Below are 15,347 nucleotides of genomic sequence, written 5' to 3' on the forward strand. Positions count from 1 at the left end.
CTCCTTCCTCTATGACAGCATCCCCACCCCTCCCCGTCCAAGAGACCTTTGCTGAGACCCACAGCACTACTCACACCTTCATTTAGTTTGTTTCATATTGCCATGGGAGTACCCAATGGGAGCACACTGACATTCTCTCTCTCCAGGACCTCCTCACCTGGGGGCAGCTAAGTATCTGACTGGTGAGAATGAGAGAAGGAACTGAGCATGTGCAGCTTAGCCCCATCCTTCCCTCTCTGTCCAAAGCCGCCCTGCCAGACGGAAGTGGCCTGCCCCAAGAGGAAGCCTGCATTCATCCAGGTCCCTGATAGAGGGAGGGATGCTAATTCAGCAACAGGATGCATTGGGAACCCTATTGGCCACATTCTCTAAGCACCTTAACTAGCCCTAGACATGAAATCTTGTCTCCATCTGTGTGACTCCGGCTCTTATTTTTCAATTGTTGCCAAATTCAAAGAGTATATAAGTAGTACAAACAATCACCACATCCCCAAGCCATCCTGAGTTACTCTCAGTGAAGGACTGGTCAGTGTCGGTCTGTGTGGCACTCTGGTGACTGAAACACTGTCTCTGAGGGTATGAGTACTGATCACTGGCAAGAAGGCCCATATCATCCTGGGGTGACATCACTACCATCCACATGGCACCCTCCGTTTGGGATCCTGGCTCCCCAGCAACCTGCAAATGACCCTGTAATTCACTTTCCCAGGTAGGGAAATGCTAGGAAGCCAGTCTGGGAAGGCAGGCATTTGTGTTGTGGCTGCTGGACAACGCCTGCCAAAGTAAATTAGCCCATTGGTGTCTGGTTTATAGACTAGCCTAGTCAGTTTGGTCAGCATGAATCAGGCCCCAGGCCACAAGCACCCTTCAGTGAATGGATAATGAGGGTGTCTGACCCTGCAAACAGCACCCCTAAGGAATCCTCACCTCCACTCTCTCCCCTGTCCACACCCCGCCTGCACCCATGGCACACAGACCTTACTGCACTGACAGGAACCTGCTGGCAGTGTGTTTCCTCAACCCCAGAACATATCCTTCAATGAAAGCTACCCTCATTCTCCTTCTCACAGCAGAGAACACATGCATCCACACGCACACAAATTTACCTCCAGGGAGGAATAAATGGACATCAAGTCATTCACTGCCTCAACCTGAGGATAGACAGAGTCAGAGAAATGCTTCAGATGCAACCTGAACCTGAATAATTCCAAAAAGCTTCATCTCAAAAGCACTGCCTAAAAACTACAACAGGCAAGGGGTCATTGTTGAAGCTGGGTGATAGGTAAGGAGAGCCATTATACTATTCCTTCTACTTTTGTGTATCTTTGACTTTTTTTTTTATAATAAAAGATTTTTTTTAAACCCCACTACTTAAGAATCTGGGCTTTTCCAGAGGGGAACACAGGCTTCTACCTTCCCTTGCTGGGGACCAGCAGAACAGAGATGTGAAGCTAAATTCTTGATGTCTCATATGGTGCTGTCTACAGTGCCATTCAGACTCCCTGAAGGTCCTAACATCTGACCAAACTCTCATCTCATTGTCGTTCAGATCCTCATCATCTCTCACCTGGATTGCCAAAGCTGCCTCCTCTAGGCTGCCTACTTCTAGCTGACCCTTCTTCAACCCATCTTTCCCAGTGAAGGCAGGATATGTTCCATAAAGCTCATGACATTACTCCTCCACTCCCAAACCCTCCATGGCTCCCCACTGTTTCAAGAACAAAGCCACATTCTGTAGCTCAGCCATCAAAGTCCTCCAGTAAGATCCACCCTGCCAGCTGCACTTCCCACCATACTCTCAGGTCCAGCCACACTAGGCCTTCCAACTCTCTATATCCAGAAGGATTTTCCTGTTTTCTCTATTTCCTCTGTTTGGGATGCTTTTGTCCATCTATACTTTCAAATCCCACCCATTCTAAGGCTTTCTCCAAATGCATCAACGCCAGAAAATTTTCCTGACACCACTACCTCCAGTGCCTGAAGGTACTGGATGCCTCCACTCTGCTCCTGTCACACTTGGTACCCACCTTTATTATCTCACTTACAGCTCTGTTTATATGATTCCTCAGTATGTCTGTCTCCCCTTCTAAAAAAGATGCTGGAGAGTAAGGAGTACGTTCTGTTCACCTGTCTATCCTCAGAGCCCAGCAACGAACCTGACACAGGTAGACACTCAGTAAATGTTGGCTGACACAAAATGTGAAATGTGTGTATATCTGAGTGGAAAGCAAAGGGAGAAGAGACATGTGAGAGAGATAGAGCTTAGCCAGCTTTCTGAATAAGGTAGGGAGTGGTCCACAACAGCCTCTCCTGTCTCGCTTTCTCCATACCTGAGGCCCCTTTCTAGCAGCCTGACAGTCAGAGGCAAAGGCAGCTCTGCCATAAGCAGAGTTTGGCCATGCTTGGCCCGGCCTGAGCAAGAGACATAATTGATTAATGTAATTATGTTCCCAAAAGACCAACAGGAGAAGAGGATGTAGCTTTCCCTAACAGATGATAAAACCAGGCATTTCTCCTCATTCTATTATTTTAGAATGCTAAGCAACAAGAAAAAACACAGATCTAAATTGGCAAGTTTTCTCTATCATCTAGAGTGTTCGGGGACCCCCTGCATAGCTTTAGCCTGCAGCCAGCTACCTTCTGCGAGCCTCCCAAGCTGCCTAGGGAGGAGCACAGGCCCTAGAATTTGGCAGGCTCTGGGTAAATACTAATTGAATTAATCAAAATTTATTCTGTAGTTTGAACCTTCACTTCAACATTTGTTGAACAGTTTAATTTTGAATCAATGCAACAGTTTTCCCTTTGCATTAAAAAGTTTAAACCAGTAAGAGACCAAAGAATTTCCTTCAGGACAGGCTGTGTGCACTGGCAACAACAGCCTGGCCCCGGCCTCTGTCAGAGGAGAAGCGAGCTTCCTCTGCAGGCCTGGGCAGGAGCGTATTAGCAGGGAATTAGCAGCTCAGTCTTCACTGGACAGCTGAGGGCCACATGGGAGCCAGATGAAGACACTGCACAGAACCCATTGCTGCCAGAGTGTCCAGACTACAAGGCAACAGCTCAGACAGGACTTTTCTGGGCTGAGCCTTTGGACAAGGCCAATCAAGCTTCCTCCACCAGCTGGACTGCTTCTACCTTCCTCTCCTGGTCGCTTGGCAGGACCAGCAGCAAGTGCCTCTCCATCCCTCACCATGACACTGAGCCTTGTCCACTAAAGATTTTGGAAAGATCCTGTCATGGGCTGAATTGCGTCCCCCTCCCTCAAATTCACATGTTGAAATCCTAACCCCCAGTACCTCAGAATGTGACTATTTAGAAATAAGCTCTTTAAAGAAGTAATTAAGTTAAAATGAGGTCATTAGGTGGGCCCTAATCAATCTGACCGGTATCCTTATAAGGGCACAGACAGATACAGAGGGAAGACCATGTGAAGAGAGAGGGAGAAGAGGACCATCTAAAAGCCTTGGAGACATGGCTCAGAAAAAAACAAACCCTACCAACACCTTGATCTTGGACGTGTAGCTTGCAAAATTGTGAGAAAATAAATTTCTGTTGTTTAATTCACCCAGTCTGTGGTACTTAGCTGTGGCAGCCCTAGCAAACTAATATACACCCCTGTCTGATCCTGGACACATGGCTGGGCAGGCTGGGCAAGCTTATCGGAGGAAGACAGCCTCTTCTCCATAGGCTTGGGCCTCTGCTCTCATCCACTGGCGTCTCCCCTCCCTCTCAGTCTAAGGGAGACTGCTTCACATCTTCAGACCTTAAGCAACAACCGGGTAAGGACAGTTCCTAATAGTCCTTTATCTATATTCTTTCTAAGTCAGCCACACCTGGGCACCAAGACCATTTAGTGAGGCCAGACTTTGGTACACTACAAGGAGGAAACCCCAAGACCCCGCAGCCTGACCAGCTGTCAAGCTGCATTCAAGGAGCCAAGAGCCCTGGGCCCAGCCCTCTTCTCTTCAACCCAATTCAACAACTCCAGCTTACGACGGGGGAGGGAGAGACAGGGCTGGGCCCCTAACCTCAGGTCACCAGTCACAAGACACTTGCCACTCGGATCACTTCCCTCACCTAAGAGCGCCTAAGCCAGAGAGTAGTTAAGGGACTTTCCTAAGAAAAGTGATCCAGGAATCCCCCATCTGCACACACAGTCCTGCAGACCAAAGACAAGCCAGCTGGAGAACCCCATTGCACTAGGTCTCCCCTTCCAGGGCGCCCAGAGCTCTTGTTCTGAAAGTCTGTCAGTCTGACCCCCGGGGAGTGGGAGCATCTGCAAAAGCTCCTGGGTGCCTCTCTCCCATCTTTTTCATCTCTTCTTTTCCACAGTGCAGGGCCATTATGTTCCCACAGGAGATACCCGAACATTTCCTCAGCCTCAAAGTGAAAGGTGTAGAAGTCTGTGTGATTCAAAAGGGCCACAGAAGCGGAAGGCAGTGCCAACACCAGAGTCCCCACGCCTCAGCCCAGTCCATCCCTGAGCCTTCTGTCACTCCTTTCTCATTTCCCTGAGGAAGGAGAGGAGCTAGATGCAATAGAACAGTCCAAACTTTGGAGTCAGACTGACTTTTGTTTAAATCCTGGCTCTACTACGTAAAGCTGGGTTAGTTTTTGTTTTTTTTTGAGGAAGATTAGCCCTGAGCTAACTACTGCCAGTCCTCCTCTTTTTGCTGAGGAAGCCTGGCCCTGAGCTAACATCCATGCCCATCTTCCTCTACTTTATATGCAGGACACCTACCACAGTATGACATGTCAAGCGTGCCATGTCCACCCAGGATTCGAACCGGCGAACCCCAGGCCACCGAGAAGCGGAACATACGAACTTAACTGCTGTGCCACCGGGCCAGGCCCAAGCTGGGTTAGTTTTGACCTTGAGTAACATGCATTAACCTCTCAGGTTATTACGTAATGAAGATAATACCACCTGCCTCACACAGGGCTGGTCAGAGGGTTAGGAAAGAGGACAGAGGAAACCACGCGGCTCAGTAAATATGTGACACCCGGCCTCTCCCCTCTCAGAGAGCACGCAGTATTCCAGAGACACATTTAGCTAAGACCTTAATCAGGGTCCCTTTATGAGGGCCTAAATGTTAGGATCAGGGAAAAATATGACATTGACTCCCCTTGAGAAGCTGCCAAATCTCTGGGAGCTGAGCCTCAGTTAGGTGGACGCTGTGGGTACAAACACAGTGAACCTGCTCTGAGATTTCTGTGACCCTCCAGTATATCTGACAGGATGGCCAGGGCCACTAGGCTGCCCAGAGCAGAAGTTTCCTGTCGATCACATGCCTGCTCTTACAGCCCCTTGGCGCCTTCCTCAGCCATTCTGCCAGAGTCTCACCAGGCACCCCATTTAGGGTCAGCAAGCAGGCAGAGTTTATGATGCTCATGTGCCATTTGGGTACCTGGGGGCAGGCACCTGGCAGAAAAGTCACAGCTTGGGAGATGGATTTGGGAGACCCCAAACACGGAGGCTGAAGCTGGGCTCTGGGGGTGGGGGAGAGGAAGGGCCAAATCCTGACCACATTCGTAGCTGGTTTCAGCCTTGAAGCAGGAGGTTCCCGGTCCCAGGTCACTGACATCGGGAGATCCCTTATTAACTCAGAGGTGGCCTTGACAGAAGACGACCAAGTTGTACTTGTGTCCCAGAGAGGCCAGAAATTACTCCTAGTGGACACCACACTCTTACAGAACACCTAGAGCCAAGCAGGCACTGACTCCTGGAGGTACTTAAGAAAGGTTTCCATGCACAGTGTGTAACAGTGATGCCACGAGAAGCATGTCTCAGGTAGCATGTAGGATCCTCCTCATGAACACCACTCCTCATTCACTTGTCACTAGGTTTATTTAAGGACTAGATTTGTGACCCTGGAGCACCCCTTAACAGTTCTCAAAGTGCTTGTGATTAGTAAGCAGGACATGGGGGTAGAGCTTCATCCCACCTGAAGTCCTCTATTAACATGAGGTCCCAAGTTACTGTAGTCCAGATGCTACCCTATCTGGCACCATGACCTTCCTAGGCGGTCTCCTCAGGCTTTCTCTTTGGGCTGAGGGAAACCTTCCCACTAGGAAGCGTGAAGGATCCCAGGTCCACCCTGAGGACAGAAGCAGGTGCCAAGGCTAGATGTGGGTCCTAAGCTCTAGAAGGGAGGCCAAGCTGGACAGAGGATGGGGCCCTGGGCAGAGCTGATCAGCAATAAGGACTGGCTAGCTCTACAAGATAAGAAATAACTCCAATTTCAGCAGATAGCCACCACCAGCACCCACCTGCTCAGAGCCTGACAGGCCACTGTGGAAACAATGCTTTCCTTTCACACAGGTACCCCAGCACCCACTCCACACTCCTGCACAGGCAGGCTGCAAGCAAAAGCTTCTTGAACTGTGCCAGCCCCTCCTTTCCACCCCCACAGCCCCACCTGGGTTACTGCCCAAGGTTCTCTGACTCTCATCCCTCACCCCACCCTTCCAACCCACTCTAGAGCACCATCTTGCTTAACATCCCTCTAAGGCTGACTCCCTGGGCTCCCCAACAGGTGTGGTGGGTTGCAAGTAACTTGTCCCTAATGATAAAGCAACTAAAGCCAAAACTCTTTTTGTATAAGTTAGAGAAGATTCAGGGTTATCTTGCCCCATTCTAATATAATTTATTGAGTGGGAGAGAAAATAGAGGAATCTAGCCATGAAATCAGCAATTGCCTATAGCGCTCAGCAAGTAACAGTTTCTTTAACACCAGGAACAACTGTGCAACTTCCAACCATTTTAGAGATTTACTTCCTAAATATGTATGTGTGTGTACACATAAATATTTACTGGGGCTGTGTATCATGACAATCTGGCCACATCCACCAAGTGCTTCTCACAGGTTAATGTCATCTGACACATGAAGACTGACCATCTTCCTGCCTCAACATGAGGAGCTGGTCTTTGTAGTAAATTTAAGACTGAATAAGCTGGACTCTCAACATGGTGGCAAGAGACAGAACAATATGAGTCTGGGGATCAAGTAGGCTGGGCATAAATCTCATTTCAGCCACTCACCAGCTAGGGAACCCTGGGAAAGTCACTTATCCTGAACCAGTTTCCTTCTTGGTTAAAGTCCTAAAAGGCTCCCATAAGATGTAAGCAAGCACAGATGACTCTTGTGCTCAGTGCCTAATGCATAGCGGGTACTTAATAAATGATGATTTCCAATCCCTGTTCCCCATTTAACCTCACTTACTCTTCAGTTCAAGCCAAACCAAACCACTGGCTGTTTTCCACACATGCTGCTTAATTTACCATCCCATGCCTTTCTTTAGGCCTTGCTGTTCCCTCTGCTAGAAATGCTCTTCACCCCATAGGAAGGGGTGTCTCAGGTCCCTGTCTTTCCTTCAAGACACACCTCAAATGCCACCTCCTCAGCACGCCTGGTGCCCCAACCTCTCCTTTCTCTGAATTTTCACTGTTTCCTCTGTGGTTATTACTGTCTATTTTGAGTAAGGGGTACATTCCTTAAATTCTACCCAAGCAAGGAATGTCTTACTCATCTCATGTTCCCACCATCAAAGTTCTCAGCACAGAGGATGCTCAAAAATCATTTGGGGACTGAAATAATAAATGAGGTCACAAGTCTGTTTACTCTAGAATACTTAAGAATTATGCTCTACCTCTGCTCCTAAAAGGGTGCGTTTCTCTAGATCCAGTGGGCCAATTCTGACTTTGGGGTTTCCATGGCCTCCCTTCCTACCACCTTGCCAGGCTCTCCTCCCTGCCACCCAGGCCAGGATTGTGTGCCCCTCAGGCATCCATGTTGCTTAACCACAGCACTCTCCATCCTCCCATCCACACCCCACCCAAAACCTCAACCTACTTGAACAAGGCTCTGCTGCCCACAGCTCTTCCCTGCCTCCTCCTGGGGCTGGAAGCTTGTTCTGTGGCCCAGGCTACAGACAGACAGTCAGACTTCCTAGTGTTGTGCCCAATGCCCTCCTGGCTGGCTCCCTCCTACACTCACCATCGCCTCTTGGTTGCTGTGAGCCCAGTGTCTCAGACCACATGGCTCTGGTTCTCCAGGACGCTGTGTTCTCAAACTCTTCAGGAGGTGTCCCATGAGTCTGTCAAAGCCTTCATGCCCTCGTCAAGTGGCGGGGCCAAAGTAGGCATGAGCAGAGAACACACACAGCACAATCACTTCTTCGGGATCATAGCCTCAGAGTTTCAGCCCACAAAGGCATTTCCTCAGAGCCTTTCTCTCCCACAACCCGTTACTGAGTGGGACTTCAGCCTGGAACTTGAGATAGAGAAGCTTCCGCCCAGCTTTACAGCTGCCCTTCCCCAGCCTTCCACCCTCCTTCCACCTTACATTTGCTGCAAGTCACCTCTCTGCTCAGAAGCCACCATTTATCCCCCTAAAATCCTACAGCACTTTGAGTTAGACCTATTACCTTTGAGCAAACCCTGCCTCCCCTGTTATTTCACAAACTCCTCTCTTGTCAATACCACTTGGACAATACCCTCTTCAGGCAGACTCCAATACACACTCCAAAACAGCTGCCTGGCCCTAGAGGTACGCTTCAGTTATTTGGAATTTCTTACATCACATCAAACTGAAATATGCCTTCTCTTTAATTCCCTCTATCGTCACCACCATGGACCCTCAACTCTGCCCCCTCTGAGTAACACAGAACATGGTAGCTCCCTTACCCATCTGAAAACTGCAATCACAGCCTGTTGTCTTCCTGTCTGTCCCAGGTCCTTCCAAAGCTTGCAGGACAGGGGCTCCAGCTTTGCAGCAGTAAGGGTCCTTCCTCCACCTGCTTCCAAAGTGTGGCGCCCAGGGTACAACCTCCAGATATAGCCAGTTTGGGCCAGTGCAGGGAAAAGTAGGATGATCCCCCAGCAAAGTCTAAACTCAGGACTTCTAATAATGCAGCCAGGCTAAGCCAATTTATGTGGGTTTTTCCACATGGTCGGGGAGGAGACACACCAATTGATTTTTGGAGCCTGAGGGCAGGACTTTGCGCTTACCCTGCCACGTCTCATCAAGCTGGTCTGGGCTCTGAGCTCTGTTTGTCACCCTTATCCTGTACGTTGGTGACCAGCCATCTGAAACCAGGCTGTTCCCCACTCTGCTGTGCACTTCTGCTTCCTGGACCTCCGGCTCACCTTCACCATGGCTGTGTGACACATTTCTGTGTCACACCTGGAGGCTCAGAACATGCTACCTCCCCACTGAAATTTCAGAATAAGCCCTCTGGATGATGTAAATCAATCCTCTTGACAAAGTATTTTTGCCAGGCTTCCTGAGATGAGGATGATAACAATAATATTACCATTTATTGACCACTGTCGATGTGTTAAGCACTGTAGCCAACATTTTATATGCATCACCTCATTTAACCTTCACAAGAACCAAAGGAAATAAGCTTATTATTGTTCCCATTTGACAGCTAAGGAACTTAAAGCTCAGAAAGGTAGAGACTTGCTCAAAGTAGCAAGAGCTAGTCTGTGTAGAGCCGGGATTTAAATGGAGGCCTGTCTGATTCCAAGTACACATTCTAGAGCTACCAGAGTCCTCAGAGATCAGGGAAGCTAAGTCCTCATGGTGGAGAAACCACTGCCTTCCATGCTGGAAGGAGCGGGGGTGGGCAGGAGGAGTCAGTTTCCTCCTCTCCAGAAGCAGGACAATAATCCCCGCCTGAGGCATTGTGCAGCTCCAGTGAGCTGGGCAGCGAAAACCTAGACAGACACACAGGACGCTTGTTGTTGTTACCGGGTGAGCAGCGTTGCATCAAAGAACCAGATGTCTTGGCCGGTCGCAAGCAGAGCTTATGTAATATAACTTTTTCATGACATCCCGTCAAGGTCAAGTGTCAGAGCCAAGAACTATTTCTTTGCTTTAGTAAAATGTTGAATTGGAAAAATCTGCCTTTCCCACCCAAATTCAAGTTCTAACTTCTCCCATCCCCCTACTGTCATCCTCTTTCCCCAATTCCCCGCACCCCTACCCACCCCTGGTTGCTTATTGCATTTGGAGTTTGATACCACATGCCCCAGTAGGCCCGAGATAGTCCTGCCATCCCAGGATCCCCTCCAGTTGAGCATTTGTCCGCCAACTTTCACTCTCAAAAGTGTCCCAGTTTGGACAATAAATTAAATCTAATATTCTGGAATCTTAAAAGAAACATATATCGCTTTACTTCTCTGGCACCTGTTTCCCTCCCATAAAATGAGAATAACACTACCCACGTCATGAGACAAACCCTTTGTAAAACCCACCAAAGCCGAAAGTTCCACCCTATCCTTCTCTCTGGAGGGAGCTTTCTGTGGGGCCAGTCCGCTACGCCTCTGTTGCCTCCACGAAGCAGTCCAGCGAGCTAGCTATTCATGCGAAAACATCTTTGATTCAGGGAAAACAAGGTCTTGTGCTGGTGGAAGGAAACTGTTGGCCCTGAAGAGAGGAGTTGCCACGTATGCATGCAGAGAACAGAGGTGACCCATGTTTGGTCTACCTAGTCGGAGCTGTGGCTCTGCCCTTCTCTGTCCCCTTAATCCCTACAACAGACTCTCTCTCTACCTCTCTTAGAGAAGTTTGCTAAGACTTCTTGGGACACCCCAGTACAGTCACAGGAGTGGCCCTGCCCAGCCGAAAGGCCCAGCTACATCTGAGTGGTACATTCCAACCACACACACAAGTCACTGTGGATTTATGTCTTTACCCGGGAGTCAGAGCAGGAGTTCTGACTATGCCCGCAGAACACTCCCAGTGACCAGCAAGCACTGGCTATCCCCAAGCAGGCGAAGCAGCCCTGGGATTTGGATCGCCTCCTCCCCTATGGCTGTCCTCACCAGCAGGAGGAAACAGAGATACCAAAAGCAGAGCCACCTAAGAATGTCACAGCAGCTATAGGCTGGGAGGGGCGGGGAGGCCATGATAGGACCCATTCCCCATAGCCTCATCTGGGTTAACAATCTCTTCCTAGAGATTTATTAGTAGACTGTCCCCATTCGCTCCTGCTTAAGTTGTTTCTGAGACATGGACAACCAAATCTCAAGTCTGCAATCTATGGCTGACCCTGATACTTTACCGTGGCTGAGCAGTAAAAAATCAAAAGACGAAAACTCAAAACAAAATGAGGTAGAAGCTTGCCAGACCCAGATACACAGCTCAAAAGAGCTAAGAGGCTTGACAAGTTTCCCCTCAAAGTTGAATCCCAGCATTCTTTGTGTCTTTGTTTTCATTTGATAATTACCACATGCCAGGCAATGATCTAAATGTTTCACCCAGCTCTGCTTAGCACCCAGCTCTCCTTAGCAAAGGAGAGCTGCCACGGCAAAGGCCATGGCAAAGGCAGAAGTCATCCTGCGAGGCAGGAGGCTTAAGAGCCTGGCCAGGCAGAAAGGTGTGAAAGGGAGGAGTGAGGAGGGGAGGAAATCCACCCTCAGGGCCACTGAGTCTCTTGGCAGCAGGGCAGATCCTAGATATGGTCCTGTCTTCTCATCTGACAGCTGTGGCCCTCACTCAACCATCTGGATGCCTGACACCGGCCCAACACACAGGCCTCCGCTTGGAAAAGGTCCTCACGCCTGGTTGCCTTCCCCAGATTAGCTCTCACCACCACCCCCACTCCCGAACTACACAGGCAACTTCTTGTGACTGGTTGGACGTGTCCCTAAAAGTTTGTCTGGGAAAAAAAAAAAAAAGGTGTTTTAGTCTTGGAATACATCTTGACATGGAGCTGACAGATTGGTAGTTGCACTCCCAGAAAAACCATTTAATACACACGTATCCACCCTGAACACTAACAAGTGTAAGCGTGCCGATACCATAAAAGCACTCCCTACTTCCCATCAGCCCACGTACAGTAGGCCACAGGACAGAAAGGACTCAGGAGCCTTCACACCCCCATTGGCAATGGCTGCCAGTAGACACTTCCCCTCTGAGTCCTTGACCTATAAGACTCCAGCCTTATCTGTTCTGCAGACTGAATTCCTCCCAAACCCGGTCTTTTTCCCATTTTTCTTGCCTAACGGAATCTCCATCTGGACCTTCTGGCAGCTCTCCTCTGGCCAAACCCACTGTGCTACAAAGGGTAGAGCCCCAGGCTATAGGGCCAGGTGGCCTGGGTTGTGCACCAGAAGCTGGGTGACCCTGGGTAGGTTTCTTTGGGCGTCACCATCCTCATGGGTAAAAATATAAGGGGCATGCAAGAAACTACCCAAGGCTCTCTCCTGATTCCAAAGGAATCAACCACCCTCATTTCCCTTCCCCCTTCCAAGAAGCTCCTCCATGCTCTCATGCTGCTAACAATTGCCTCATTCTTCCCCCAGCAAACTAGCACAAAATGTCAGTGTCCAATTTGACTCTTTTCTCTCTCCCTCAAATCCAATCAGTCCCCAAATCCTGCAGGGTTTCTTGGCAAGCTCACTCGCCTATTTCCTCCTCTCCATCCCTACTGGATTGCTTTAATTTAGGTCCTAATCTACCCCAATGGGTTATTCCAACAGTGCATTCTCGTAAGTTCCTTCCTGTCCCTCCAACCTGTCCTTCCCAGCCCTGAAAGCACAGCTTTCACTGTCTTTTCCATACCCCTTCAATGTCATCAGAATTAAATTTAAATTCTTTAGCTCCACTTTCAAGGCCTTCCATGATGTCTCCCCAGCCTGAGACTCCAGCCTCACCTCTCCCAATGTCCCCTCCCCAAGCCACATTATGACTCTAGCCATGTGGGCCACGCCTGGTTGGGCTTGCCCTAGTCTTTCAGGTTCTGCTCTTGTTCCTTCCCTCATCTCTGGCACAAAATAACCTGCCCCATTCCCCCTTTACTGAGGCAAACACTGCAAAGCCAGTCAGCTCAAGGCCCATGTCCACCACAAACTCTTCCTGGAATTCTGCTAAGTGTAGGGCTACACACAAAGGCTGATGCAGCCCTAGAGGAACTAAGAGTTTGGAGGGGGTACGGACAGACATGCAAATAAAGTGTCTAAGCACCAGAGCAGAGATCTATATTTGATGCTATACAAACATAGTATTACAGAGCAGAGTGAAAATGATTTAGGGGTGGAGAGAGGAGACGTGTTTCAAGAGTTTGATCTGGGGGCCGGCCCCGTGGCCGAGTGGTTAAGTTCACGTGCTCTGCTTTGGTGGCCCAGGGTTTCACCAGTTCGGATCTTGGGCGCAGGCATGGCACCACTCATCAAGCCATGCTGAGGTGGCATCCCACATGCCACAACTAGAAGGACCCACAATTAAAAATATACAACTATGTACCGGGGGGCTTTGGGGAGAAAAAGGAAAAATAAAATCTTTAAAAAAAAAAAAAGAGTTTCATCTGCATCCTGAAGGATTAATGAGTTCATTCACGTAGAAGCAACCCAAGTGCCCATCAACTGATGATTGGATAAAGAAGATGAGGTATATATGTACAATGGAATACTACTCAGCCATAAAAAAGACAAAATCGTGCCATTTGCAACAACATGGATGGACCTTGAGGGTATCATGTTAAGCGAAATAAGCCAGACAGAGAAAGACAAACACCATACACAGAAGATAAACAAACACACGGATAAAGAGAACAGATGAGTGGTTACCAGAGAGGAAGGGGGTTGGGGGGTGGGTGACAGGGGTAAAGGGGTGCATATGTATGGTGACGGATAAAAATTAGACTATTGGTGGCAAGCATGTTGCAGTCTATACAGAAACTGATATATAATAATGTACACCTGAAATTACACAGTTAAAAACCAATACGACCTCAATAAAATAAAAATAAATAAATAAAATAAGAGTCCATTCATCTCACAGAGCAGAGATTAAGGGGCTTTCCAGGAAGAGGAAATAGCGTATGCAAAGGCAGAAAGGCAGAAAGCCTAGAAATTGTTGAGCCACTCAGTTTGGGGAACACTGGAAACAGCTGGGGAACTAAATGATTGCCTGCCTCTGCAAAGCCTTGAATGCCAAACAAGGATCTTAAACTTTATCCTTTCAGAGAGGCAATCCTAACCCATCTTGTCAAGACCTTCCATCCACACATGCGTTACAGAGGCCAAGATTACTACACGACATGGAACATGGCGATTAAAAGCATCGTGCACAATGAATGCTCAGTTCTCAGTGTGCATAAATGTGTATGTGACAGAGAGAGGAAATGAAAGCGAGAATTAACGAGGAGCACCCAAGCAAGAATTACCCAGGAGCACTAAACAGAAATCATAAATTTCCTGAAGACAAAGCTGAGTATCAGAAGCCCCCTGAACCTCAAAAGTCCTCGAAAAGCTCTGGGTCTAAAACAAAACAGATTGCTCTAGGACAGCGCCTCCTAGATTATTTACCAGGTGTGTGAGTTAAGAATGGCCTAGTGAAGATCCCCAAGATCGAACAAGACCTGGCTTTCAGAGTATACAAATGATACAGCCCACCCTTCTGAGACTACCTGTGGATTCTGTGAAAATTGAGACCCATCGGTGCCATCAAGTGTTGAAACCAAAGAATGATGCCAGGAAGCATAAGGTGGAACTGCTCCGAGGAAGCAGGAAAGATAGTGACTCGGAAACAGACACACACAGCTGCCAAGCGTTTCAGCCTGGTTGTGCCCACACCAAGTGGTGACAGTGCCACGTCTTTTTTTTTTCTTTCCTGAGTGTCACCTCTTGAATGGGGGTGCACAGCCTGGAAACCTAACAAACGTTTAAATGCCTCATCAGTTGTGTCCACTTTAGCTCTTCCTTCTCACATTTTGGAATCGGGAATCCACCAGAGGATTTTAACAGGGGAGCATCATCAACAGATTTGTATTTCAGGAAAAAAAATTTCCGATGGCTGACTGAAAAACAACTTCCAAATTTTACCCCAAATGTTACAGTCTAAAAGGCAGGCCATTCCTTGTCCAAACACGAATTTTCCCAGAATTGTTCCTTCCTCCTCACGTCTCCATTGTCCAGTGGGTCTAGAAACTGACACCACCCACTCCCTGGGGCTCTGGCCCACTGATTCTATCTCTCTGGAGTCTCTCCTACCTGTCCCACCCTCTCAGGCCCAACATAAGGACTCACCACTTCTATCCGGATTGACCTTCCAGTGTCCTAACTGGCCTCTCCACCCCCAGTGTCTTTTCCCTCTGGTCCTTGCTGCCCGCACTGCCAGAGTTCAGGACGGCAGTTCCCACCTGGCCTTCAGCCGAATTACCTGGGGGAACTTCATAAAAACATCCCCAGAGTAACTTTATTGGAAGAGTTTAAAAGCTCCCCAGGTGATTCCGAGGCATAGCTAGGTTTGCAAACTTACTGCTCTTAATGCTGGCTATCCACAGCCAAGGGATCTCACCACTGGGAACTTCGCAGAAATGCGGAATGTCAGGTCCCACCC

At 48.7% G+C, this 15,347-nt stretch overlaps 1 protein-coding gene across 14 annotated transcripts in view; it reads right to left on the reverse strand.

Moving 5' to 3' along the window:
• Positions 1–15,347, reverse strand: part of PPFIBP2 (PPFIA binding protein 2) — a 144,156-nt gene that overhangs the window by 126,894 nt on the left and 1,915 nt on the right. The window contains exon 1 of one of the 14 annotated variants that reach the window (XM_046685240.1): positions 8,684–8,855. The exons of the other annotated variants lie outside the window; for them this stretch is intronic. The gene's annotated coding sequence lies outside the window, so the exon portion shown is untranslated. Of the gene's footprint in view, positions 1–8,683; positions 8,856–15,347 lie in introns of those variants that run through there. 14 annotated transcript variants of the gene reach the window in all.

This window comes from Equus quagga, chromosome 14 (assembly GCF_021613505.1).
Source record: "Equus quagga isolate Etosha38 chromosome 14, UCLA_HA_Equagga_1.0, whole genome shotgun sequence".
NCBI classification, from domain to species: domain Eukaryota; kingdom Metazoa; phylum Chordata; class Mammalia; order Perissodactyla; family Equidae; genus Equus; species Equus quagga.